The sequence below is a fragment of the Microtus ochrogaster genome, chromosome 22 (assembly GCF_000317375.1).
Source record: "Microtus ochrogaster isolate Prairie Vole_2 chromosome 22, MicOch1.0, whole genome shotgun sequence".
Lineage (NCBI taxonomy): Eukaryota > Metazoa > Chordata > Mammalia > Rodentia > Cricetidae > Microtus > Microtus ochrogaster.
Window position 1 is genome coordinate 16,028,010 of NC_022023.1, and position 11,112 is coordinate 16,039,121.

Sequence of the window (11,112 nt, forward strand, 5' to 3'; positions counted from 1 at the left end):
CTAGATGATAGGTAGATAATGCTTTTGATGTATAATTCTTCCTTTTGCATATCCATTAAAATAAAACTCTAGAACCTCTAAGCAACAAAGATATTGCATCTATTACATTTGAAATTTAAAACACAAGTAATAAAATGGAAATCAGTTAATGCTGATATCACAAAATTCCACTGCCTAAGTAGGTTAAATGACAAAAATGTGCTTTCCCATGGTGCTGGGGGCCAGACACCCAAGATCGAGGTATCAGCGGGGCCATTTCCTACCCAGGTCTCTCTCTGTCTTTGGCTTGGCTTGTAGACAGTCACTTTTATATGGTCATCTCTCTCTCTCTCTCTCTCTCTCTCTCTCTCTCTCTCTCTCTCTCTCTCTCCTAGATTCTTTGAAACAGACAAGGTTTCTTTGTGTAGCCCTGGCTGTCCTGGAACTTGCTCTGTAGACCAGGCTGGCCTTGAATCATAGATCCTCCTGCTTCTGCCTCCCAAGTGCTGGGATTAAAGGTGTGTGCCTTCATGTTGGCCCAGTGCATGGTTTTCTCTTGATGTATGTCTGTGGCCAGAGAAGGGGGGAACAGGCATATCGGTGAACTTGGGCTTCTCGTAGAGTTGATGATCTGGTTGCCAACTTTGGCGGAATATACCTATAATCCAGCACTTAGGAGATAGAAGCAGGATGCTTAGGCATTTAAGGCTAGTTTTGGCTACATAAGGAGTTTGGGGCTGGCCTAATCTATATGATAGAGTTTTGTTCTGGATCTCAATAATCATCTTGCCTCAGCCTCCCATATCTGGCTCCATCCTGCTGCCCTGATTAGAGAATGGTAGATGTTAGTGAACGCTGCCTATTTGAGTATGTATGTCATTTAACTAGAGCCCAGTAGTGTTGGTGGACCCCAAATCCATCCAGATCAAGGACATTGCTAACCCCTCCCAAAATTCCTTCGTGTTCCTTCCAAGTCTGTCTCTGCCACCAGCTCCTCATAGGTGACTACTGTTTTGAGCTTTTGAGCTTGCCAGCAATAGACTGCTGACGTGTGACCCATGGCTTCATACAGATAGAATCATGGACTTCATGTTTAGTAAGAAGGATGTGGTGTTGAGATTCACCCACGTGCTGGAGAGATGAGCATTGCGTTCCTTTTTATGGCTATGTAGTATTATACTGTGTGGCCAACCTGAGCTTATCGGTTCTGTTTTTGGAAGCCGTGGGCAGCTTCTAGTTTTGGACTCGTGGCGAGAGCCGCTGTGAACACTCTTGCGCGAGCCTTTTGGCGAACATATGTTTTTTTGTTTCTCCCAGGTCATTTCCCAGGAATGGGAATCTCCGGGACATATGATGAATGTGTTTCACTTTCGAAGACACAGCCTGGCTTGGCCCCTTTCCACAGGAGTCCTACCAGCTGACATCCAGGACAGCTTGTGGTTGACCTGGGTTAGGCGAAACTGTTCATGGGACTCCCCACTGAGTCTTTGCCTTGCAGATGAGCAGAGGAAGGCTTCTCTGCTCAAGTTGGCCCATCTGTAAGGTGGCAGACCTGGGATCCAGTCTGTCAGAATTCTGAAAGTAGTTGGAAGCACCTGTGAGACTCCTAGCCCAAGGTACACCCGTGTTCTTGGAGACCCCTGGTCCACTCTGTCACTGGGAAGCCAGGGCCAGGCCGACAGTGGGGTCTCCTTGAGAGCTGCTCCTCCGGGGAGATGTCTTCTAGCCTACAATGGCACACCATCACCCAGCGACCAAAGTTGCATCCCTTATGCCTCCCAGAGGGAAGCCAGACAACTCCCCTGGGCCAGTGTCTCATTCTTCCAGTGATTTAGCTCGGAGTCCTGTGGGAAGGGCTGGGAAGTCTCACGGGGCTTTCCCTATTAAACTGGAGGTGATTCCTCTTTATCCTAGGAGATGGGCTGGGGAGAGGAAGGCATGGGTGAAGGGGTACCTTAGGAAGGTCCTTCATCCAGGGGTAGGGCATGTGGAAAATGTTTCTGGATAAAGAGAGCTAAACCGAAAGCTGGAGAGGAGCAGATGTTAGCCACACGGAGAGGTCGGGTGAGATAGGTGTTATTTCAGGCAGCAGGAATGATGGGAAGAAAGGGAACCATGGGGAGCTGAAGGCAGTCCACCCTGGCTGGAGAAGAAGGGAGCAGACATCATGGAAAGTTTGGTGAATACGGGCTTCTCATAGAGATGGTGTGAGAGCCAGGTTTGGTGCCACATTCTGTAACCCAACAGTTGGAGGCTAGCCTCGGCTACATAAAGGGTTTGGCACCAGCCTGAGCTACGTGAAATTTCTAAACAAAAAGCAACAGAAATGTTGGGAGACATTTGATGAGTGGGGTAGGGTTTTGTTTTGTCTGTCTCTAGCCCGCTAATACTTAGGTGTGCCTGGCTAAGTAAACACTAGGTTAATCCATAAGTGACCAGAGCATCTACTGGGAACAGGAGGCCTGAGGGCTTTTGGAAGGTCAGGGAGGCTGAGGGACATTCTGGAATCCCTAGGGATGATGTGCTATTATCTATTTTCTTTTGGGATAATAGGCAGTCCCTCCCTGGTTTGTGAACACATGGAAGTAGTTGAGAAGACTTTACCCCCACCTGAAAGATACCTAGGGGCATGGTGACAGGATTCCAGCTCAGGAACACTACTTGCTAAAATATATTTGTTTATTCAGAGATTTAATTAACATGTTTAAATATTAAAGAGTAAACACCGTGTGTCTAGTGGGACTCAACATTTACCAACAGGAGTTCTGGCTTATTTAATTATTTGTGTTTTCCCTGCCCTAAGTCTCAGGTTTCTGGCTTTGTTCTAGGGGGGCAGTGGGGAGTTGTGAGTCTCTCCCAGAACAGGATAGGGAGGTGAGCCTAGGGAGTGGGAAATTGTCAGGGGTTTGGGGAGGGAGAAGAAGAAGGAAAGCAAGAGATTTTCTCAAGAAGTGGAGGGGTCCAAACCGAAGAAACCAACATCCTGCGTTCACTTGCTATAAAGAAGAGAGCCAGCTTTGTGGTCTCCAGATCTAGTCTAAGGTGTGCAGATTCTAAAGAGCTGGAGACAGCTGGGCTTTGTCAGTTGGGGGAATCTCTATGGCAGGAGCACTGGAGGGTCTTGAGATAGTCTGATGAGATGCTAACTTGAATTTCTCTGTGTGGATTTGGGGAGATCTTCTGCCCATGATCCCTAAGAGGCCTGCAGGCTGGACAGTGGCTGGCTGGACGGTGGCTGGCTGGACGGTGGCAGGCTGGACAGTGGCAGGCTGGACAGTGGTAGGCTGGACAGTGGCTGGCTGGTTGATGCCTGGGGAGTAAGCAGCCTTGCATCATCCTTTGCAGACACAGGGAAGGAAGGGCCCCAGCCCGAGATGCAGGTAGAGCTCTGAAAAGGAGATGCTTTGCGACCCATCTGCATTATAATATCAGCTCAGATGAAGCCCTAGCTGCTGAGAGATTACACCCGGGGTTATTTATTGGCAATGTACTCTATGGTTTTAATTTTTTCTTTTTGCTTATTCAGGCTTTAGCTCCAGAGGAAAATAGCCTGGGGTGGCTCCGAAATAGATTCTCTCTGCCCCATTAACTTATTCAGTGAGTTTAATGGTCCTTTCTCCCCTCAGCCTTGAAGCCATCATTAAGAGGCAGAGATTTATAAAGCAAAGCCTGAGCTTTAGTCAAACTTTGATTGTGGGTCAGGGGAGAGCAAGGGGCTCAGGCAGCCTGGCACCCTCTGCCCTGATGCTGTGGACGTGGACCATGACTCTGAGCTTAGTAAGGGTTAATGACCTTAACTTCCCCAAACTCTCAAAGGGCAGGGTGACCCTGGATTGCTCTGAAGTGGCTCTGCAGGACTTGGAGCTGAGTGTCCTCTGGTCCTTAGCAGGATTCTGGTCCATTTCTTGGGATGTTCCATAACTCTTCTCATAGACCATTTGCTGATGGTCAGTGTCTAGAAAGTCGACTCCTTAGAAGTCACTCATGGAGGGACTTAGCCTGTCAGCAGACAGCTCATTTTAAAGGAAGTGACCAAAGGCCAACTTCCCAACTTTCCAATGAGAAAAGGGCCAGTCAACCAACTAACCAATCAGCAAAAGACAAGCAAAACCACAATAGACTAAAGTCCCAGGTACTGCATCATTTGCCAATTTCCCCAGAACTTTGGTTCAAAGAATATAATTATTGAATGAAGGTCAAGTCAAACTAGCCCAACTCACAGCTGGACAATCCAGCTCAATCCAGTTCACTACGCTCAACTTCCTCTGTCTTTGGGCATCTGTAGGATGCAAAGTGGCCTGCTGAGGATACAGTGATGGGGTGAATTAGGTCCAGGCTGATGAGACAAACACATTCCCAAGGAAAGAGATTGTCATAGAGCAGGATGCAGTGGGGGGTGAGGTGACAGCTTGGGAAATTGAGGTAGGAGGCAATGTAGCCGTGAACCTTGGTGCATAGGTGGGGTCTGGATAGGGAGGGATGTGAAGGAAGCTGTTTTTAGGTAGTACAGAGCAAAAGTCATGGGTGGAAGAGAGGAAATGCAAGGCCCCTATTTACCTGAGAGTAGGGGACCTTGAGGAACTGGCAGCTGACAAGGATCCCCGAGACTTACTTGAGGATGGCTGAGAACAGCACGCTTAGCCTCTGTACCATGTTGGCTTTGTGGTCAGAGTCATCAGGGGGCTGGCAGGTAAATCTTAAAGTTCAAGCAGTTTTTTTTTTTTAAATTACAAACTTCTGAATGAAAATAAAATAAACCCAGGGGTGAAAAGTAGAAAATAGGAAATCACTCTTATGTCCAGACACACACACACACACACACGTTTTCCATTAAGTTAGTGAATTCTAGAATTAATTCACAAGGCAAAAAGAAAAGGTCTTTGAAAATCTTAATTCCTGGTTGAGCTCTGCAAGTTGTGCCCACTCTGAGAGGCCCTCAGCAGCCGAGGGAGCTGGGGCAGTTATACCACAGTGAATGAGAGGGCTGTAGCAACAGTGTTTAAAAAGTAGCCACTCTTTCCCTTCTCAGTCTTCCTGGGTGCACAGGACTAAATTTGCATAAATTCAATAAGTGAACCAGACAAGACTATGTATGTATGTATGTTGTTTATGTGTATATGCAGTGTGCAGGGTGTATGTGTATGTGCAGTGTGTGTGTTTGTGCATATGTTTACATGCATCCAGGCAGGTATTTTTGGTTTGCATTCTAAGGATAATCTGTAGCAGATCATGGACTGAGGAGGGGAGGTGTAGGTACAAGTGGAAGAAAGATGGAGGTCATTGAAAACCCCAGGGCTGGGGGATGTGGGTGGCAGCAAGGGTGAACGGAATAACAAACAAACACATACATACATAAATAGGTAAACAAACACATACACACATAAATAGGTAAACAAAAAATAAACAAATAAATTCAAAGCAATGCTGATTCTATGTTGAGTTCAAGAAATGGCAATGTTAGGGAGGGCTGTAATCCATGAAGGAAAAGAGGCACCATCAGGCCTAGACAGTGTGGAGAGAACTGTTCCTTCTGCTTGGGACACTGAATTGCTGGTGTTTGTGGGAGAGGAATTGCATGAAGCCTAGGCATGGCTTGAGCAAGGTGTATTGTTTCTGACTAGAGACCATAGTGAAGTGGGCCACCATGGGGGATCAGCAGGGCTGTTTGAGAAGAGGTGAAAGACTTGGCCATGTTCTGGGAGCTCCTTGGGCCATGTCCACTGGTAACTTTCTCCATGTCCAACCAGCTAGTCTTCCTTCAGGCAATGTCCTTCTCTTGTGAGAGCTGCATTAGCGTCATCTTTATCTGTATTCACGAGCACCTTCTGTTTCTATGTCCCTTTCCTTTCCACTCTCTGTCTGGTCTGTCCTACAGGCAAATCTTGCCTGTCCCTTGCTTCAGGCCTCTCTCGGTACAGTTGTGTTTACAGATAGCATGAAGAACCAAAGTATTGGGTACAGTGGCAAGAAGACTGGGTGACACATTGGGTGACTCACAACCACCCATAACTCCAGCTCCATAGGCTCTGATGCTCTCCTTTGGACTTTGAAAGCACCCACACTATTGTGTACACACCCACACACAGACTTAAAACATACACATAATTAAAAATAACAAAAATTGATCTTCAACAAAGACTAGGTGCCACATAGTTAATAATGAGCTGGAAAATTAAAAGGATAGTTATTTACCTATACTCACATGACTTTCAGTGTGGCTGTTTATCACCTTAGGAGGAAGGCTGGCAAAATTTGGTTGGTTCATTGTATGAAGAAGGCAAGATCTGGCTGCCTATTAGTGGGTTCACAGGGTTGTTTCCAGATTAGGCAATCTTCCATGGTCATCTTCTCTGAATCCAAAATGACATATTTTGGAGAGGTGATATACTTTGGAAGGATCAGGGTTCCATCAATAGACTTTGAGTTATCTTGGAAAATATAGTGTCATCTATGGTGATCCTCCTCCATGAGGAATGGCTTATCGTGTGTTGATGATAATGATGACTGTGATGACGGAGAGGACAATGCTAACAGTCACATCACTTTACGTGAGGTGCTATGTGCTAAGAGCTATGCTGGGCATTTTCCATTCAGTGGCCCTGTGAATTTAATGAAATCACAACCGAACGCAGTATCTACGATTGTTCCCATTTTGTAGTTTTGCATACCCAAAGCCCCCCAGCCAGCATCAATAGGAGAAAGGGAGCTGAGGTGGTCCGTATCCAGAATCCATGATTCCACCTGCACACGGCACACCGCCAGCCCCGGCTCTCCCTGTCTGCCTCATCCAGTGGAGGTGGAGGAACCAGCGTGTGCTACCCAATTCTGCACCCCAGCTGCGTTATAATGTGGTTAGATTTTCTAAGCTGGAACAAATGTTCCCGATGTCAGTTCAATGAGAAATTCTGCTCCATGCTCCCTGGGCTACATTGATTTATTCACCTCGAATAGAATAACCATGTGGTGAACTAGATAAAATATTTGTACCATTGATTGCTTTATTTTGTGCAGATGGGAGATGGGAGCGAGGAAGTGCCACAAGCAGGTGTGTAGAGCCCAGCTAGGACAGGAACACAGAGCTGCCAGGGCCACCAGGGTATTGTCTGTTATTTGCAGGTCTGACCCTGATAGCCACTGGCTGACCCCTCTGGGGTTCCTTTGGACATGTCTGGTTATGGTTTGTGTTAGCCAAGGACCAGGGTGCCCTCCTTTGGCTGGAGAGTGCCCAGGGCATCTCAGTGGAGAAGGATATAGCCCTTCCAAACATTGCTGCAACGCCACATGGGAAATGTTACGATAAAATGGGTGGCTTTCTGCTTACCAAACTACTCAGTAACATCAAAATAAAATACAGGAAACACAAGGAGGGGAGACCAGCTTGAGATCGGGCAGATTCTGGGGTGTGTCTCTCTGTGTGTGTGTGTTTACATGTATTCAGTCAGGTATTTTTTCCCCCATTGGTAGACTCTGCAATGTTGGGTAAGGCTATAATCTCACTAAACACGAGTTTCTTATCTGAAAAGGACCAGGATGTAGTTAGAGTGGAATGTAACACTGTATGTACAGACAGGCTTGTATTATGCTGTAAGTAACTGAAAACTGACTCTGATGATTGAAATGTGTAAGGGCTTATTATTAATTATTATTTTGTGTGTGTATATGATAAAAATCAGATAATGTGGGTTCGACTGATGTTGGTCCGGCAGTTCAACCATGTCAGGAGCCATGTTAATGATTTTCCTGACTTTTCTCCCATCGTTGCAAAGTGCCTGCAGCTACTGTAGCCTGGTAACAAGCAGGCAAGAAGGGGGAGGAGCAAGGTGTGAGTCCACTTGGAAGGTAACAAGCTCCTGGAGGTGACCCAAGACCATCCCCCCCCATGTCTGCATGGGCCTTGGGGTCCAAACTCGGTTACCTTTAGATGCCTGCAAGGCTGGCTGCATGGCCGCCATCTCAAGAAGCCGTGTGAGCCTTCTGGCTCTTGTGAGCATTGCCTGGTGGTCAGCTTTGTGTCCTGTTAAGTCCGCATCTCCAAGGAGTGGGGGAAGCATGCCACCTGGCTATGACTACTTGGTTTGCAATTTCACATCGTGACCTCTTGCCTAGGCTTCCTAGGTGTTCTCTGTCTTTGCAGGCACTGCTTTTGTCTCTGGTCCCCATCTTTAACTCCTACTTTGACAATGCCAATGCCACCTTCTGCTCAGCAAGTTAGTTGTACTAAGAATTTTGCTTGATCAGTAGCTCATCTCCTCTTCCGATTCTGTTACCCAATAAAAGTATACTGTCTTTTCATCTCACTGCGGTCAGATTCCTAACAAGAATCAGCTTAAGGGAGGAAGGCTGATTTTAGCTCATAGTCTGAAGAGAGGCAGTCCATCACGGCCAAGGAGGTGAGGCAGGAGAGCACTCCATAGCAGTAGAAGCGCGTAGCTGGGACTCCTTACATCGTCTCACCTTGGAGGACCAGGAGCATAGATGGGACAGGCAGCAAGACTAGACTGAGATTCAAGACACATCTGTCCCTGTCCCTCCAGCAACTCACTTCCTTGGGCTCGAGTCCATTTCTGAAGGCCACGTGTCAAAACACAAGCGTGGGGAAGATCGGCTCCCCTGTCCAAGACCGTGGATACAGGGTGGTGACACTGTCCTTGTCATAGGTGCTCTGTACAAGTCTACCTCAGTCCTGCCTTAAGGCACCAGGGTGTACCCACGCCCTGCTTTGGGAACACGCTGTACGTCGGCCCTCATTTCCATGGCTTTTACCATCCTGTCCCTGGTGCGGTCTTTGCCCGCCAGCTGATCCTTCAACCTCCTAACACATGGTAGAGATGAGCTTTGGGAAAGAACAGAGCAATGAGGCAGGAGGGGGCACAGCTGTGACCAGCGTTCATGCTCGGCCACTCAGGCCCCTGAGCCCTCCCTGGTGGCTTCGGTATGATGCTTTGCCCTGATAAGCCGGCCAAGGACGTTCTACTAGGTTGAACATGGGGAAGGTCACTAGAGGCCCTGGGCCCATGTGCTGGGGTCTGATGTCAGCCGCTGACATCTGCTTTGGGCTGAACCCCAAGCCCTCCCCTCCCATAGTTCTGGCTGCTGGTGGGGAGGGCCATGGATGTGGGAACTTAGGGAGGCAAGTGATTTCTCTCCACAGCTGCCTGCCCTCCTGCGGGCCTCCATCCCCTCTCCACCTCTTCTTCCCAGCCTTGCTCCCCACTCCTCTCCACCCTGCTGGTGTCCCATTGGATGTGAGCTCAGCAGACACCCAGTGAAAGATACCAGCATCCTCAAAGGACCCCATGTGTCTCCCTGCAGCCCTGTAGTCTCATGCAACTGCTACCTGATGGCAGGATGCCTGCTGAGCCAGGAAGCCTCTTTCGTCCTCAATATGATTATCTGCTTGAGTGTGAACCCCAGTGTTCATGGGTGGTGAAGTTAACGTCCTATGCAGCAGTGTTGGAGGCGGGACCTTTTGGAGGTGATAATGTCACCATGGATCTGTGCTCATGAATGGATTAATACTGTTATCAAGGAGGTGGGTTAGTTATCTTTGGAGCGGGTGCCTTACAAAAGCATGGGTTTGGTCCTTTCCGCCCTCCCATCGCTTTCCCTTTTTGCCCTTCTGCCTTCTGTCGTGGGATGATGCAGCAAGTGACATTTCCCAGGTGCTGGTACCTTGGGATTGGACTTTGCAGATTCCAGAGCAATGGGACATCAGTGCTTTTCCTAAATTACCCAACTGTGATCTTCAGTCACAGCAATGCCGAGCGATGAAGACAGCTGTCAACAACTGCACTTAGTGCACAGGGCAGTCGCGTAGGCATCTGGCATTCCATCCTTTGGATGTGGGAGCTCTGGCCACTGCTTAGAATTACTCTTTCCAGGAGCAGTAAACTATGCCCAGGAGTCTATATGCTACTACCTTTGGATAGCAGTAACAGCAGCTTTACACAGTTCAGCCTGACAGCCGTTCGCCTTAAACAACCTAAACATCACCGGCAAGTCTTTGGGCTCTATGTGTATTGGTTTTCTTACCTATCGAAAGGACAGTTCACAGGTTACCTGGAGTCTATACCGAACAGGTCAGGGATGTGCTTTGTAGACTGAAAGTGACGGGTAAAATGGGGACATTGTTTAAAAAAGCATTATAGTTGTCATGTTGAAAATGGGTTTCAGGTTTGCCGGTACAGCCTGTGGAGTCTGCTTTCGTTTGCTTTCTCTGTCTGTGACTTCCTACTCCTGTTTCCTGATCTGTAAAATGGGGACAGTGATGGCACCTTCCTTGAAGGCTTTCTGTGAGGCTTGGGTTCAGGTTTCATGGCAGGCAAGGCCAGGAGGAACATGTAGTGTTATCACATGCCAGAGTTGAGGGCAGGATCTCAACTGACTCCTGGTTTACAGAGTCTCTGAGTTCCGATCTGTGTTCTGTTTGGTTAGCAGTCAGCCCTGGCAGTTCCCCATCCCCCAAGGGGTAAAAAGTTGACTTTCTGGGACTCCTGCAGAAAAGAGATTCAGATGTAAATAAGCCATGCAAGAAACCCTCCTTCCCAAGAGGGATGTTATCTCTTCAATACCACATAAGCCATATTGATAAGTTAATCTCATATTGTTGGGACCAAACAGCCCTGCAATTTTTCTATTGTTCAGCTTAATTGGTCTCTACAGCTGTGTCATTAGCTTGAGTTTGTTGTAATCTAGTCAGGGCCCAGGGAGCCACTGAAGAAGATGCTCCCTGACTTCTCCATCCCCCATCACTTGTGTTGAGACTCAGTGTTCCCCATCATTAAGATTGCGGCCTCAGTGTGGCGAGGTCTTCTTTGAAAAAGAAGGCCTTTGGCGTTCATTCTTACTTTCTGTCTTTCTAACAGGTTTCCAATCTCTTATGGTTTATTTTTTTTAATTCATTTAAAAAAATAAAATTCTAGGGACATCGAGAAATATTTAAGATAAAATGTTAAGGGAAGACAATCTAGGGGTCCAGTTGTCTACCTACCCACATCTTCTCCAGCAGGAATGAAGATGAAGACTGGCGTAACCCCAGTGCTTAGCCTCGGGGTGGTTAACCTGGAGAGAGACAATTGCTAGTGACTTACACACACACACACACACACACACACACACACACACACACACACA

The 11,112-nt window shown here is 47.6% G+C and overlaps 1 protein-coding gene across 4 annotated transcripts in view; it reads left to right on the forward strand.

Moving 5' to 3' along the window:
• The window catches only part of Ntrk3 (neurotrophic receptor tyrosine kinase 3), a 360,980-nt gene that overhangs the window by 17,231 nt on the left and 332,637 nt on the right, over positions 1–11,112 (forward strand). The gene's annotated exons all lie outside the window — the stretch shown is intronic.